This window comes from Lissotriton helveticus, chromosome 7 (assembly GCF_964261635.1).
Source record: "Lissotriton helveticus chromosome 7, aLisHel1.1, whole genome shotgun sequence".
NCBI classification, from domain to species: Eukaryota; Metazoa; Chordata; class Amphibia; order Caudata; family Salamandridae; genus Lissotriton; species Lissotriton helveticus.
In genome coordinates, this window is record NC_136068.1 from 625,717,806 (window position 1) to 625,732,715 (window position 14,910).

At 51.3% G+C, this 14,910-nt stretch overlaps 1 protein-coding gene across 4 annotated transcripts in view; it reads left to right on the forward strand.

Moving 5' to 3' along the window:
• Positions 1-14,910, forward strand: part of SRCAP (Snf2 related CREBBP activator protein) — a 1,816,344-nt gene that overhangs the window by 1,328,189 nt on the left and 473,245 nt on the right. The window lies entirely within an intron of this gene.

Genomic DNA, 14,910 nt, shown 5'->3' on the forward strand with positions numbered 1-14,910 from the left:
TATAATTCGAACACCCGCTAGAGTACACTTTAAACACAAAGTGGAAATCAACGCCTCTATATTCATGTAATGGGTATTTTCTGATTTCAATCTACTTGGGTATTACACCGCTAAAGTAGGCTCTTGGGAAAATTTGTTATCTTTGTCATCTTGAAGATCTTTCCACTACTGAAGCTACTTTTGCCACATTTTCACCTGTCTCCTCCCCATGGCAATTTTCTTCCTACCATTCTTTATTGAAACACATGATGCTTTTACTTCCAAAACAGATGTTTTTGATAACTTCTAAATGCAGATTCCTCACTTTAAGATTTTCCAGATCCAGTCTGATGCCAGAGGAATATTCTGAGCAGTACCTCTGCACACCAGTATTTGGTGTTCAGTGTGCTGGCATCACTTCCTTTCGTTTGGGGCGAACAGCGTCGATCCCAAGAGCTACCGCAATCATTTTTCCTCCAACTTTTTTTCTCTTTGTTCCACTTTGTTGACCTTTTTTCAAGCTTTGTTCCCAGTGTGCTAGGACATCACGTCACCTGCAAAACCCTCAGGTGTCATGTATGTGGGGACTACCACAGGCAGATGACTGTGTCAGATGCTCACTTTGTTGGTCTCTGATGTTTGGGTCGGGACATGACACAGTCGAATCGAGAGCGGGCGATAAAACTCCTGGCGGTACGGCAAAAGAAGGCATTCTGGTGCTCGTGCCTGTGAAAGATGTGGGGCCATTCCAGGAACCAAGCCAACGGTAGATTATCTCTCCACTCCAAGACCACCTCATCAAAGTTGGGTAAGTCCATAAAGTACAAGAATCCTTAAATCTGTCTACAGTGTGCTTCAAGGCTCTGGTCCTGCACTCCATCTGCATAGGCAGCAATGGGGACTGTTGTGCGTTACCCTAAGGTTCCCAGTGCCGGAGCGACGCCCGCCCCACTCGAAAGGATTTTATAATGCCTTCTGGGGACTACCAATGACCTCTCTGTCACCTTAAGCCTCCACGGAGCAGAGAGGTGACACTACTGAGCTAGTCGGCGGCTTATCCTTGATGCCAGCCGGCCCTCTGGATTTACCTGCCCAAATCAGGACCAGTGATACCTTAGATGCCTCCTTCCACCCCGGCTCTGTCCCTCCCAGTGCCATCACAGATGCAAAGCTGAATGTCAACCACAATGCCGCTCAACATAGATGCCAGCACTGTCCATGCCTCAATACTTTTCACCCCTTGATAGGTGTAAGAAAGTGGCTCTGTATATACTGTTCCAAAGTAAGGTACATTGTGCACAGAGTCCACAGTCCCCAGAGGTTTTGGCTGAGGCTAAAGTTAGTTCTCCAGTATTGGGGTGTTTTTCATAGATTCACATGCCTGAATCATTCCCTGTTGTCAGAGTGGGGGTCCCACGGTACATAAAAAAGCAATAATATGCACCTAGTAACCAGAAAACCTTGCTAATAAACAACCAGGAAGTAAAGTAGCCCTAGGCTACAAGAGTAAAAACTTCCACACTCGTGACTATCATAGTCATTTTGTATAGTCCAAACTGCAGCCAATCAGGTGACAGCACCCACCAGAATGTTCTCCTCAGAGGCTCAGGCTCTCAGATTGTCTACCGCACATCGTGTGAAGGGAGTCTCCCTGAGCTCTGCTCAGTACTTCACTTTTCTGATTGGATTTCTCTCCTTTAGGATGTCATCTACTAAAAAATCTCTCTTCAGGCATTGTGAATCTTGTGGGAAGCTCCGGCTTTTTTCAGAAGATCCCCACAAAAAGGGCATCTACTGCCTTTATCCTGATCATGAGGTGAGAGAGTGTAAGATCTGCAGGACCTTCCCTCAGAAGACCCTCAGAGATGGGGAAGGACGCCTACTTTATCTGAGGTGGGAAGTGTGGCCTCAGGGTCATCTGTATCCTCCAGAAAGAGGATTGGTGAGGAAGATCTATCTTCTCCTGGGGCTAAGGTGTTGAGGAAAGTTCAACCCTCCAAGGGTTCTGGCTTACCTTCTGCAAAAAAGGCTTCTCCACCTTCTGGATCGTCATCTGTATCAGACCCCTTTAAAGACTGGAAAGTCTCTTGCGTCTAAAAAGCTTCCTGAGAAGGTTTTTCCTCAGAAGAAGAAGTCTCCGCCTTCGACGGAGTCGTCGACGATTATCATCGTCAACGCTACTTCAGCGTCAACAGTCACCTTCTCGTCGCCGAAGCCAAAGATGATAATGCCGTCAGCCTCTTCTCCGTCGACGCTGGTCTCCGTTGCAGTAAGACCTATCTCGTCGACGAAGGTAATGCCATCTATCGTCGATGCTCCGTCGTCGGCGACAAAGGGAAGAAAGATCCCGTCAACGAAGACCACCTCGGCAACGGCTACATCGTTGACAAACTACCTCGTCGACGGCTACCTCGTCGACTAAGACTGGCTCGACATCGACGACCTCACCGTCGACGAAGACTACGTAGTCGTCGACGAAAAATGCTTCGTTAGAGGACAACAAAATGATAAAGGCTAAACTGGACGACCAGGAAGGCCGCTCTCGGCGAAATAACGTACGCCTTGTAGGTGTACCCGAAAAAGCAGGCAGACAGGCCCTAGATCTTTTTGTGGAAGACTTGATCCAAAACCAGCTAAAGCCGCGTGGGCTCTCAAATTATTTCTCCGTGGAAAGAGCACACCGTGTGCCAGGAGGCAAACCACGTCCGGGAGCACCGCCGTGGCCTATATTGCCGCAAATGTTTTCACCCCTGAGGCGGAAGCCGGGGGCATCTCCTTCTTTCCCTTTCAATAGCGGAAGGCATTACTGCGTGTGATAGAATTTGACTGTATGCAAAGTGATCTAATACTTGAGTGCAGTGCTGACTTCGAGTGTACTTTTAAAAACTGTATATATTTTAATCGATACGCTTTTAATCGGTAATTGCTCATATTTCTGACCTGACGAGATTTGCTTCGTCACAGGGGTCCTGTCATTGCTCTCTCTCCCCCGGTGCAGCCGAGCACAGCGCTCTCGCCGGCTGGGAGAATGCGAAACCGCCATCTTGGGGGGAGGCAGGGTAGCGCTCCAGCTCCTGGACGCCTCCCGCCCTCCCTCACTACTTAAATCCCCCTACTGCCACTTCCGCATCTCTCAGCTCCTTGCTTTATTCAATCGCGGACTTTTCCCTTAAACATTCTTATTTCACAGTGCTGCGAGATTTCAATCTTCATGTTGACAATCCCGCCTGCGCCCAAGCATCATTTCTGCTTGAAACCTTACAAGGACTAACTCTGTCCCAATTAATTAAGGGTCCTACCCACAAAGCAGGACACACGCTTGATCTTATTTTTACGAATCATCCTGGCATCACCTCTCTTCCTTCCCTACCCCTCACGTGGTCAGACCATTTCCTTCTCCCTTTTGAAATCACTATTCCCTCCCTGCCCCTTCCCTCCTCCATCAACAGAGATATTGGTCGTAAATGGTCTAAAGTTACCTGTGAGGCCATTGATCCCTGTTTTCATTATCATTTCAATTCATCGGAAGACCTTAACAAGGAAACAGTGAGATATAACTCCGCTCTTACCACTGCATTAGATACCATTTCTCCTCTAGTTCCCATGACTTCCTCTAGATCTCGCCCATCTGCTCCTTGGTTCTCTCCCATGTTGAGAGAGGAAAAGAGCAGGTGCAAACAGCTGGAACGTAAATGGCGCCAGTCTTATGACCCTACTATCAAATTAGCTTATAAAACGGCCTTAAACAAATTTCAAAAACTTAAGCGGTCCACGATGAGAGCTTACTTCTCAAAACTTATTCAACTGGCTGAGAACTCTTCATAAACTCTCTTCACAATTGTGAAGGATTTCGTGAATCCGCCTGCATTGAAAGCCCAGTGTGCCCCTACTCAAGCTCTCTGTAACGGACTTTCTGATTTTTTCCAGGAAAAAATCATCAAACTATCATCTTCCTTTGATCCCGCATCTTCTAGTCCCCAGCCAGGAGTATCAGACACCCAGCATTGCTCATTTAATTCCTTTGAGGAGCTGACCTTAGATTTAGCTCTGTCACTTTTAAACCAGGTCAAGTCAGGATCTCCGCTGGACCCAGTTCCTGCCAAAGTGATGGGCAATCTCGCCCCTGTTTTAATCAACCCTCTCCTCTCCATTTGGAACTCTTCCTTGACCCTTGGCCAATTCCCTTCAGTTTGGAAACAAGCTAGGTTGCTCCCTATTTTTAAAAAAAACAGATGCGGATCCATCCCAATTTAGCAATTACCGTCCCATTTCCCTTCTGCCTAAACCTGCCAAAATTCTAGAGAAAGTGGTCCAGAAACAATTGGCCCTGTACCTAGAATCCAACCAGCTGCTGCACGATTCACAGTCCGGTTTTAGAACCGGTTACAGCACCGAGACTGCATTGCTAGAGGTATCTGAGACAATTCGGGAATCAGTGGACAGGGGCGAGGAGGCCATGCTGGTCCTCCTCGACTTGTCCGCTGCATTTGATACTGTGTCTCATGATATACTTGTGACCAGGCTGCAGCAGTTGGGGATTGGAGGCACAGCCCTGGCATGGATTAAATCGTTCCTCTCAGGGAGATCCCAAAGAGTACTTTTGCGTCCCTTCGAATCAGAGGACAAACCCCTTGTATGCGGTGTGCCTCAGGGCTCCGCCTTAAGCCCTCTTTTGTTTAACGTGTATTTGGGCCCTCTTGCCAGGGTAGTTGAATCATGGGGAGTCGGGGTGGTCTCATACGCTGATGACACTCAGCTTGTCTTTTCTTTTAGAGACCGTTCTGACTCACATTTCTCCAACTTTCGTAACTGCCTTGGCAACATCTGCACTTGGATGGCTTCTAATCATCTGGCCCTAAATACAGACAAAACTGAGGTGCTCTTTTTTTAGCCAGAAATCAGCTCCCCCCGCCACCTTGTGGTGGCCTACGGTTCTGAATCCCCCCCCCAATCCAGTACAGTCAGCCCGCAATCTCGGCTTCCTTTTTGACAACACCATGTCCTGTAAAGCTCAGGTCAACAAAGTCACCGCGGCTTGCTTTGGCAAGCTGCGCATGATTAGGAAGATCTTTCCCTACCTCCCTCAGACGTCCCGTAAAACGATTGTCCATGCTCTCATTACGGCACATCTGGATTACGCTAACAGCTTATATGCTGGAGCCCCCCTCTATCTCATTGACCGATTGCAAATCGTTCAGAATGCGGCAGCTAGGCTTATTGGAAACATCCCTACCCGCAATTCGGTTAAAGCATATCGGAATGACCTACACTGGCTCCCTATCGCCCGCCGGGTTCAGTTCAAAATCCTGACCCTTGCCTTTCGGGCCATCCATGGAATTGGCCCAGCATACCTGAGTAAAAGACTCAAACTATCCATGTCAGAAAGACACCTAAGATCCAATAGTCTCCGTCTACTGACTGTGTAGGAGAGTAGGGTCTGCAATCCTATGATCACCCAGATTTTTGCTTTTTGCTGCACTGGTTTACGACTTTCCCTGGCTGTTGGCCTGCTAATCAGACCCACAGCCTAGCTGTTCTCTCTATCCAAATTGTACTCAGGTACTGAATTGGCACTGGGCCCTCTCCAAGTCCCTGTACCCAGGGCTGAGGTGCACCCAGAAGTCTCCCAGGGGCTGAAGCATGTATTATGCCACCCCTGGGCTGACTAACTAAACTGACACAACTGGCTGCACGACAGCTGGGGCAAGGTGGTGTACTCACCCTTTGCTTTAGATATAGTATACCTATATCTAACCCTAAAATGGACACACAGATCTCCTATCAGTCACTCCTATGGCAGGCCTTAACAATCCTGAAGGCAGAGTGCTTGGAATCGTGTGAGATGGTGCTCTGGCATGAGCTGAGCCTGTCTGCGGCTTTCGGGATCTATCCCTTAGCCGTTTCCATGATATCGCATACCATATACTCTTAAGTGCATTATAATCCTCGCGGTTATATGCCAACTCTGGTATCGCTTTATCAAAACATGTCGAGTAAGGTGTCATACGAATTGGAATACTAACCCCTCGGCAATTCTGGCGACGGGGTTAGCATTCCACCCTTCTAGAGGGACACGACATGTATGTAACCTATAACCCGGTTAAAAGTCAGACAGAGCCTTAGCATCCACAAAATGGATGCTGCCACCGAGACACAAGTCTGCCCTCCTGCTGCTGGGAGTCCTCCCAGAGCCGGAGGCAAGGACAAAGGGTTTCCTGCCAGGGGCGGTGCCAGCACCGTCCCAGACAGGGTTTTGTGTATTCCAGGTAGGCAGGGCTACAGAGGAAGGTGACTGCAAGTGGCACCCCGGTGCTCACTGTGCATAGGCCGGCTGAAACCAGTTCCAGGGGCACTCCAGCCCCTGGCCTGGGGAAAGCCCGCCAAAGGAGAGGGGTGTAAGCACCCCCCTCCTAGTCCCACCCATAGGGCAGGACTTAGTTGCGTGCCAGCCCCCTTTTCCCAGATAAAGGTAGGAGCAGGCCCCCTTCCAAATTAGATCATCTTTGGAATCAAGACACGACTTTCTGCGAAAGGACTTCAATATTTTTTCTTCAAGATTCTCCCTTGTGACTAAGGAGTAGTCACCCTGCATCCGCAGGCACCATCCGAAGAACACTGCGGTCTGCTGTAAGTCCTTCCTCCGGAATCCGACTGCCCAGCTCGACAAGACCCGGCTTCCCTGGCACCTCCGACCTCTACTCACCTCTACAGCCAAGCTGAGAACCGTGAGTGCGACGAGACCTCAAGGGACCGACTATTGCCAAGACTGCACGACTTCTGCACAGCAAGCCCGCCGAGTAATCTCCTGGCGAGTGCTTTGGGGTCCGAGAAGCCCCAACCCTGAGCAGCTTCAGCACCGAAGAGCAGCCCCCCAGCATCTCCACGATCGGCGTGGGGCCCTTCTGCTTTTTGCTGCTCACCGCGTTGTTTGGCTACTAGCCCGCTGGCTTGTGGCCTTCTGAACGACGCCCGACGACATCACTGCTGCTGGTCCGTTTGCTCCAGACTGGCTCTTGCTCCCTTCCAGAAGAGGAGCACCCCGGACCCTCCTGGTCCACTCCAGACGCCATTTTGAGTCCACCGCGTGGGCTTGAATTAGCCAAGGCTTTGTTGACCAATCCTGGGTTCTTCGACGGCGACAGCTTCATCCATCGTGGGACAGCTCGCCCCTCCATCCTTGTCGCCGACAACGCCTCCTGGTCCATGAGATCTGCAGAGCCCAGCGTCGCCCACTCACCTAGCCGAGGTGACTACCATCCGGTGCCCTCCTGGTGCCCCCTGACTACTGGCTAGTAGTCACGAACTTGGTCCCCTCTGCTTTCAGGTATCATCCATCTTCGAGATCCAGGCTTGGATCCCCTCGAACTCTCTTCACTGGTCGCCTGCCAGCATCTTTCTTCCAGGCTCCTGGTTAGTCTACGAGGATTCCCGACGTCTTTTGAGACATATGCAGCTGCAGCCACTGGGCTAGGTAACTTCGGCATTTCGGTGCCCCAGCATAGCCTCACTATCCAAGGGTCAGGATCCACTTTCGTTTTCTCCCTACCAGGTCGGGTTTGCCCGTGAACACTAACTTTACCTTTACTAGCTATCATAGACTTTGTCCCGCATCCCGCGTGAGAGTGCACACTCTGCACCCGAGTCCCCTGGGCCTCCTAGAAGTAATCTAACGATTCCATAGTCAAGTCCTAGCGATTCCAAAGCCTATTAGTACTGTACTTACCTGCTAGTAATTTCGCATTCCACTTTCAGAGTATATGGTTTTTCGTGCCCCTCGGGCATTTGTGTATACTGTGCTAACTTAAGTATTTTTATAAGAGTTTTGTTGTGTGCTTAGCTCCCTGTCTCATAAAGAGCCAGGGTAGTCTTGTTATAAATAAATACACTGTTTATTTTCATAACAACTTGTGTGGTGTCCTTTCACTGGGTGTTCAAGGGGTAATGTGATGGTAAAACAGCTGGCTTAACACGCCCTCTAGAGTCTTAGCCTTAGACTGCTCGTATCCATGCTACTAGGATAGCTGATCTATAAGGTTGACTTACAACCAATCATCAATAAGGGTTGTTTGGACTGATATATAGTGATCACTAGAACAGTGAGCACTGCACATCAGGCCAACTTCTCACAGACTGTTCCTAGATTTAGGCTCTCCCGGAGTGGTGGCAGAACGTTCGGTGTGACGGCAGCTAAATACTGGAATGGCCTCCCTTCGGACCTCAGGTTCACTGAGTCAGAGCAGATCTTCCGACGCAAATTAAAAACCTGGCTGTTCACCCAACTCTGATCAGGTGTGCCTCTGTAGCTTCAGGTTGGATGGTAGGACCCTGGCTGCTGCCTTCTCTTGTGATTAACTTGTTCTTTTAGCGCCGGGACACCCCCGACGGGGGTAGCTGCGCGCTTTACAAGCTTCTTAAATAAATAAAAATAAATAAATGTTCAACTTCCGTGACCGCGATGCATTCCTGCAGGCCGCACGCATCGCACCACCATAAAGGTTGATAACTCTGAGGTCTCCTTCTATCCTGATTACACAGCGGCCATTACACAACAAAGACGCAGCTTCACTGAGGTCAAGAAAGAACTGCGTGTCAGAGAGTTGAAATACTCTATGCTTTTTCCGGCAAGGCTCCGAGTTGAATCTGTAGGAAAGACATTGTTCTTCGATAAGCCGGGAGCGGCACGAGACTGGCTAGATGGATGGAGGCCAGCCAGAGGATCAAAGTAATAGCGGGAACACACCCGAAGTCGGACAACTGAGACCGGAATTTGCCCAAAAAGGGAAGGAAGTCACAGCGAGCCTGGGATTATGGACGTTTATAGACCGATCGCAACACTGACAACAACAGACTAAAATCCTGCCTCAAGGACCCCATAATTTGGAGAAGACCCTTTGTGGTCCACTAATGTACTAAACGAGACAATGCTCACGAAGGGGCTGGGTCGTGAACATTCGAATACAAGAGCCTTAATCGGGGGGGTCGGAACCCCCGCAGGTATGATCTAATTGATGGGGGGCAACATTGAACAGACAGTCTGAGATGGGGAGGCCTTTCTCTGACCACGGAAGACTCACCCCGAGAATTATATGTTTTGTTTGGGAACTTAAGCACTCTGCTTAGTTGGGGGGGCGGGATGTGTGAGAAGTTGGCCTGATATGCAGTGCTCACTATTCTAGTGATCACTATGTATCAGTCCAAACAACCTTTATTGATGATTGGTTGTAAGTCAACCTTATAGACCAGCTATCCTAGTAGCATGGATACGAGCAGTCTAAGGCTAAGACTCTAGAGGGCGTGTTAAGCCAGCTGTTTTACCATCACATTACCCCTTGAACACCAAGTGAAAGGACACCACACAAGTTGTTATCAAAAATAAAGTATATTTATTTATATCAAGACTACCCTGGCTCTTTATGAGACAGGGAGCTAAGCACACAACAAAACTCTTACGAAAATACTAAAAGTCGCACAATTTACACAAATGCCCGAGGGGCACGAAAAACCATATACACAAAAAGTGGAATGCGAAGTTACTAGCAGGTAAGTAATACTTTTCTAGACTGTAGAAACGCTAGGCCTACAATGCTGAACCCTTGGATTAGAAGCAGGAGACCTAGGGACGCCGTGTGCAGAGTGGGAACTCTCACGCGTAATGCGGGAACAAGTCTATGGATACTAGCAATCACAAAGTTACTGTTCTCGGGCGAACCCGACTAGGTGGGTCGAAAACAAGAGTGGATCCGAACACTTAGGGTGTTGGACTATGCTGGAGCACCGGAGTACTCAGTTTACCTAGCCCAGTGGCTGCGGCTGCATAGGGTTCAAGTTGCGTCGGAAACCCTCGTTGAAGAACCAGGAGCCTGAAGAAAGAAGTTGCTGGCAGGCGGCCAGTGAAGAAGTTCGTGGTGATCCAAGCCTGGATCAGGGAAGAAGAAGACCTGTAAGCAGAGGGGACCAAGTTCTGAATCACTAGCCAGTGATTTAGGTGGGCACCAGGATGGCACCGGACGAAGTCACCTCGACCAGGTGAGTGGGCGCTGCTGGGCTCTGCAGTCTCTCGGACCAGGAGGCGTTGTCGGCGACCAGGATGGAGGTGCGAGCTGTCCCACGAAGGTCTCTGCTGTCGACGTCGCTGGACCCAGGATTGGGGCAACAAGTCTTGGCAAATGCAAGCCCACGCGGTGGACTTAAAATGGAGTCTGGAGTGGACCAGGAGGGTCCAGAGTGCTCCTCTTTTGGAGGGGAGCAAGGGCTAGTCTGGAGCAACCAAACCAGCGGTGTTTGTCGTCGTGAAGCGTCGTAAGAGGGCCACTAGCCAACGGGCAAGTGACCTGGACAACGCGGTGAGCAGCAAAGAGCAGAAGGGCCCCACGCAGATCTCGTGGATGCAGGGGGGCTGAACTTCGGTGCTGGAGCTGCTCAGGGTCGGGGCTTCTCTTACCCCAAAGCACTCAGTCGAGGGTCACTCGGTGGTCGTGCTGGACAAGCGTCGTGCAGTCTTCAAAGATGGCCGGTCCCTCGAGGTCTCGTCACACCCACGGATCACAGCTGGGCTGATGATGCAGGTTGAGGTCAGAGGTGCCAGGGAAGCCGGTTCTCGTCGTGCTGGGCAGTCTTGATCCGGAGGAGAGACTTACAGCAGACCGCGATGCTTGGTTGGTGCCTGCTGCTGCAGGGTGACTACTCCTTAGTCACAAGGGAGAAATCTTAGGAAGAGTCTTGAGTTCCTCTCGTGGAAAGTCGGTTCAGGATTCAAAGATTGATCTGATTTGGAAGGAGGCCAGTTCCTACCTTTATCCTGCAAAAAGGGGCTGGCACGCGACTAAGTCCTGCCCTATGGGTGGGACTAGGAGGGGGGTGGTTACACCCCTCTCCTTTGGCGGGCTTTCCCCAGATCAGGGGCTGGAGTGCCCCTGGAACTGGTTCCAGCCGGCCCATGCACAGTGAGCACCGGGGTGCCACTTGCAGTCACCTTCCTTTAAAGCCCTGCCTACCTAGGATACACAAAACCCTGTCTGGGTCGGTGCTGGCACCGCCCCTGGCAGGAAACCCTGTGTCCTTGCCTCCTGTGCTGGGAGGACTCCCAGCAGCAGGAGGGCAGACTTGTGTCTCGGTGGCAGCATCCATCTTGTGGAGCTGAGGCTATGTCTGACTTTAACCGGGGTTACAGGTTACCAACATGTCGTGTCCCTCTAGAAGGGTGGAATGCTAACCCCATCGCCAGAATTGGCGAGGGGTTAGTATTCCAATTCGTATGACACCTTACTCGACATGTTTTGATAATGTTATACCAAAGTTAGCATATGACCGCGAGGTTGATAATGCACTTAAGAGTATATGGTATAGCGTTATCATGGAACAGCTATTAGGACTTGGTTCCGCAAGCTGCAAACGGGCTCAGCTCATGCCAGAGCACCATCTCACATAATTCCAAGCACTCTGCCTTCAGGATTGATAAGGCCTTCATAGGAGTGACTGATAGGAATATATGTGTCCATTTTAGGGTTAGATATAGGTATACTATATCTACAGCAAAGGGTGTTTACACCACCTTGCCCCAGCTGTCATGCAGCCAGTTGTGTCAGATTTAGATGGCCAGCCAGGGGTGGCATAATGCATGCTTCAGCCCCTGGTAGGCCCTGGGTACACCTATGCCCTGGGTACAGGGACTGATAAGGTGGCCCAGTACCAATTGGTAAATGCACCTAAAGTACATGGTTGTCAATTTAGAGAGAGAACAGCTAGGCTGTGGTCTGATTAGCAGGCCCACAGCCAGGGAAAGTCGTAAACCAGTGAAGCAAAAAGCAAAAATCTGGGGTGACCATAGGATTGCAGTCCCCACTCTCCTACATAACCCCCCTCCAAACTTAGGGACATTAAACTAACCTTGACCAGGTGAGTCTTCCTGTTCTAAGTGGAAATACCTGGAGAGACCATCTGCATTGCCATGGTCAGTCCCTGGTCTGTGCTCCACTGTAAAGTCCATCCCCTGTAGGGAAATGGACCACCTAAGAAGTTTGGGGTTTTCACCCTTCATCTGATTTAGCCATAAGAGGGGCTTATGGTCGGTCTGAATCTTGAAGTGAGTTCCAAACAAGTATGGCCTCAACTTCTTCAGGGCCCAAACCACAGCAAAGGCCTCCCTCTCAATAGCTGACCAACGTTTCTCTCTAGGCGTCAGCCTTCTGCTTATGAAAGCAATGGGCTGGTCATGACCATCAATATTCAGTTGAGAAAGAACAGCTCCCACACCCAACTCAGATGCATCTGTTTGGACAATGAAAGTTTTGGAGGAGTCAGGACTCTTGAGAATAGGTGCAGTACACATGGCCTGCTTTAGGTCATCAAATGCCTTCTGACAGCTAACTGTCCACTGAACTTTCTTTGGCATTTTCTTGCTTGTCAAGTCATTAAGTGGTGTCACAATGGACCCATAATTTTTGACAAACTTCCTATAGTAACCAGACAGGCCCAAGAAAGCTCTGACCTGTGTCTGGGTGGTTGGAGGAGCCCAGTCCTTTATGGCCTGTATCTTGCTCTCCAATGGTTGAACCTGGCCTCCACCCACAAGGTGGCCCAGGTACACAACCTGACTCTGCCCTATCTGGCACTTAGTAGCCTTGATAGTGAGGCCTGCCTTTTGCAGGGCCTCCAAAACTTTCCTCAGGTGGATCAGGTGATCCTCCCAGGTGGAGCTAAAGACAGCTATATCATCTAGATATGCTGCACAGACGTCATCCAACCCAGTGAGAACTTGGTTCACCAACCTTTGAAAAGTGGCAGGTGCATTTTTCAAACCAAAGGGCATCACCACAAATTGGTAATGACCTCCTGGGGTAGAACATGCTGTTTTGGCCTTGGCATCCTCAGCTAACCTGATCTGCCAATAACCAGCTGTTAGGTCAAATGTACTTAAGAAAGTTGCAAAAGCCAACTTGTCTATCAGTTCATCTGCCCTAGGTATTGGATGGGCATCTGTCTTAGTGACAGCATTGAGACCTCGGTAGTCTACACAAAACCTCATCTCTCTTACCATCCTGGGTGTGAGGTTTAGGCACTAGAACTACAGGACTAGCCCAAGTGCTCTCTGAGGGTTCAATGACTCCCAATTCCAACATCTTTTGGACTTCTTTCTTAATGCAGTCCCTGACGTGGTCAGGTTGCCTGTAGATTTTACTCTTGACAGGCAGACTGTCACCAGTGTCCATCTCATGGGTGCTCCAGTTTGTCTGACTGGGGGTCAGTGAAAACATTTGCCTGAAGGATTGAAGAACCTGTTTACAATCCTCTTGTTGATGGGCAGAGAGGCTGTCAGAAAAGACTACACCATCTACTGACACATCATCAGGGTTCTGAGTGAGCAGGTCTGGGAGAGGGTCACTCTCTTCCTCCTGCCCCTCATATGTGGCCATGAGCAAGCCCATGTCCTCTCTGTTGACAAATGCATCTGAAAGAAACAGGTTAGTATTAGATTCCTTACCTTAGAATATCCCCAGGCGTCAGTCTGGATCCGGAAACTTTTGCGTAGCAGTACCCCTGCGCGTCGGTAGGCGTCGTCTGCAGGCGTCCCCTGCGGCTCCGCGTCCGTCGTTGGCGTCGTGCGCCGTGATGACGTCGCTGGAGTATATAGACGCCGCCTCCGCGCGCTGACGTCAGTTCTTCTTTTTTCCGCACCAGTTAGCGCAGATCCGAAGAGCAGTACTCCGGTCTTTGACCAAAGTTTTTTGATTACTATCTAACTCTTAAGGTGCCGGTAGGATGCCCGGTTTTAAGAATTGTGACGGGTCAGACCGCACGATGTCGGTCACCGACCACCATCGACTCTGTGCCTCCGGTGTCTAGGCGCGGACCACGACGTGGAGTCCTGCGTCGACTGCCGGGCCTTAACGAGTAAGGCTAGACGGGAGCGGTCCCGCAAGCTACTCGAGCTCCGGGTGTCGGCCCCGCGTCGAGAGCGGTCCCGGTCTGGCCGGAGGTCGAGGGAGCGATCGAGGGAGCGGTCGCGGAGCCGCCACGAGCGCTCCGGAAGTCGTCACCATTCCCTGGTTCCTCAGGTAAGAAACACAAGAAGTCGGGGCGTCGTCCTCGCACCCCCGACTCCCCCCGACGCTCGCACGATGCGGCCGGGGGTTCGGGTGGCCCCACCCCCGCGGCTCCGCGTGGGTCGCCGACGCTGCCTGCTCCATACCCGTCGGTCCCTGGGCAAGGCGCGTCGCGCGAGGAGATAGAGGAGTTCCTCATGGCCATGAGGGCGCTGTCTCCTCCGACGGGGCCTACGGCGCCTGCGGGCCCGGTGGTCCCGTCCGGGGGCCCGAGCGGTTCGGGTGCTCCTGCCCCGACGCCGTCGGGTGCTCCGGCCCCGGCGCCGCTGGGCCCTTCAGGGTCGACGCCGGCTGGTCCTCCGGCCTCTCCGGTGCCGATTCCATCGGGGCAACCCGTGGTGCCGCCTCCCCGCGGCGCCGCGACTCCGACGCCGGTTCCGGCCGGCGTCAGGGCTCCGGCTCCGGGCGGCGCCACCCCCATTTCCTCTCCGACTCCGGACGCGAAGTCGGACCGGCGCCGTCCGACGCCGAGTCCGGCGCTAATGGGGCCCATTGACCCCGAGGAGCCGGTCTACATCGTTGACTCCGAGTATGGTGAGGATGTAGATTATGGAGAGGGTTGGGAGGGGTCTGAGGACCCTCTGTCACGCGAGTGTCAGTACGACGTGGACTGGACAGGTGACTTGGGTGATGCCAGTGGTCTGGACGACTCTCCTAACCCTGGTTTTGTCTCGCCTCCTACTGTGGCCTCGGAGGCTGGGGCTGCTTATTCAGTGGTGTTGATGAGGGCTGCCAAGGCCTTGCGCCTTGAGCTTCCCGTCGCAAAAGTGAGGACTAACATACTCACCGAGGTCTTCAAACCGCAGTCATGCCCACAGGAGCCTCTGCT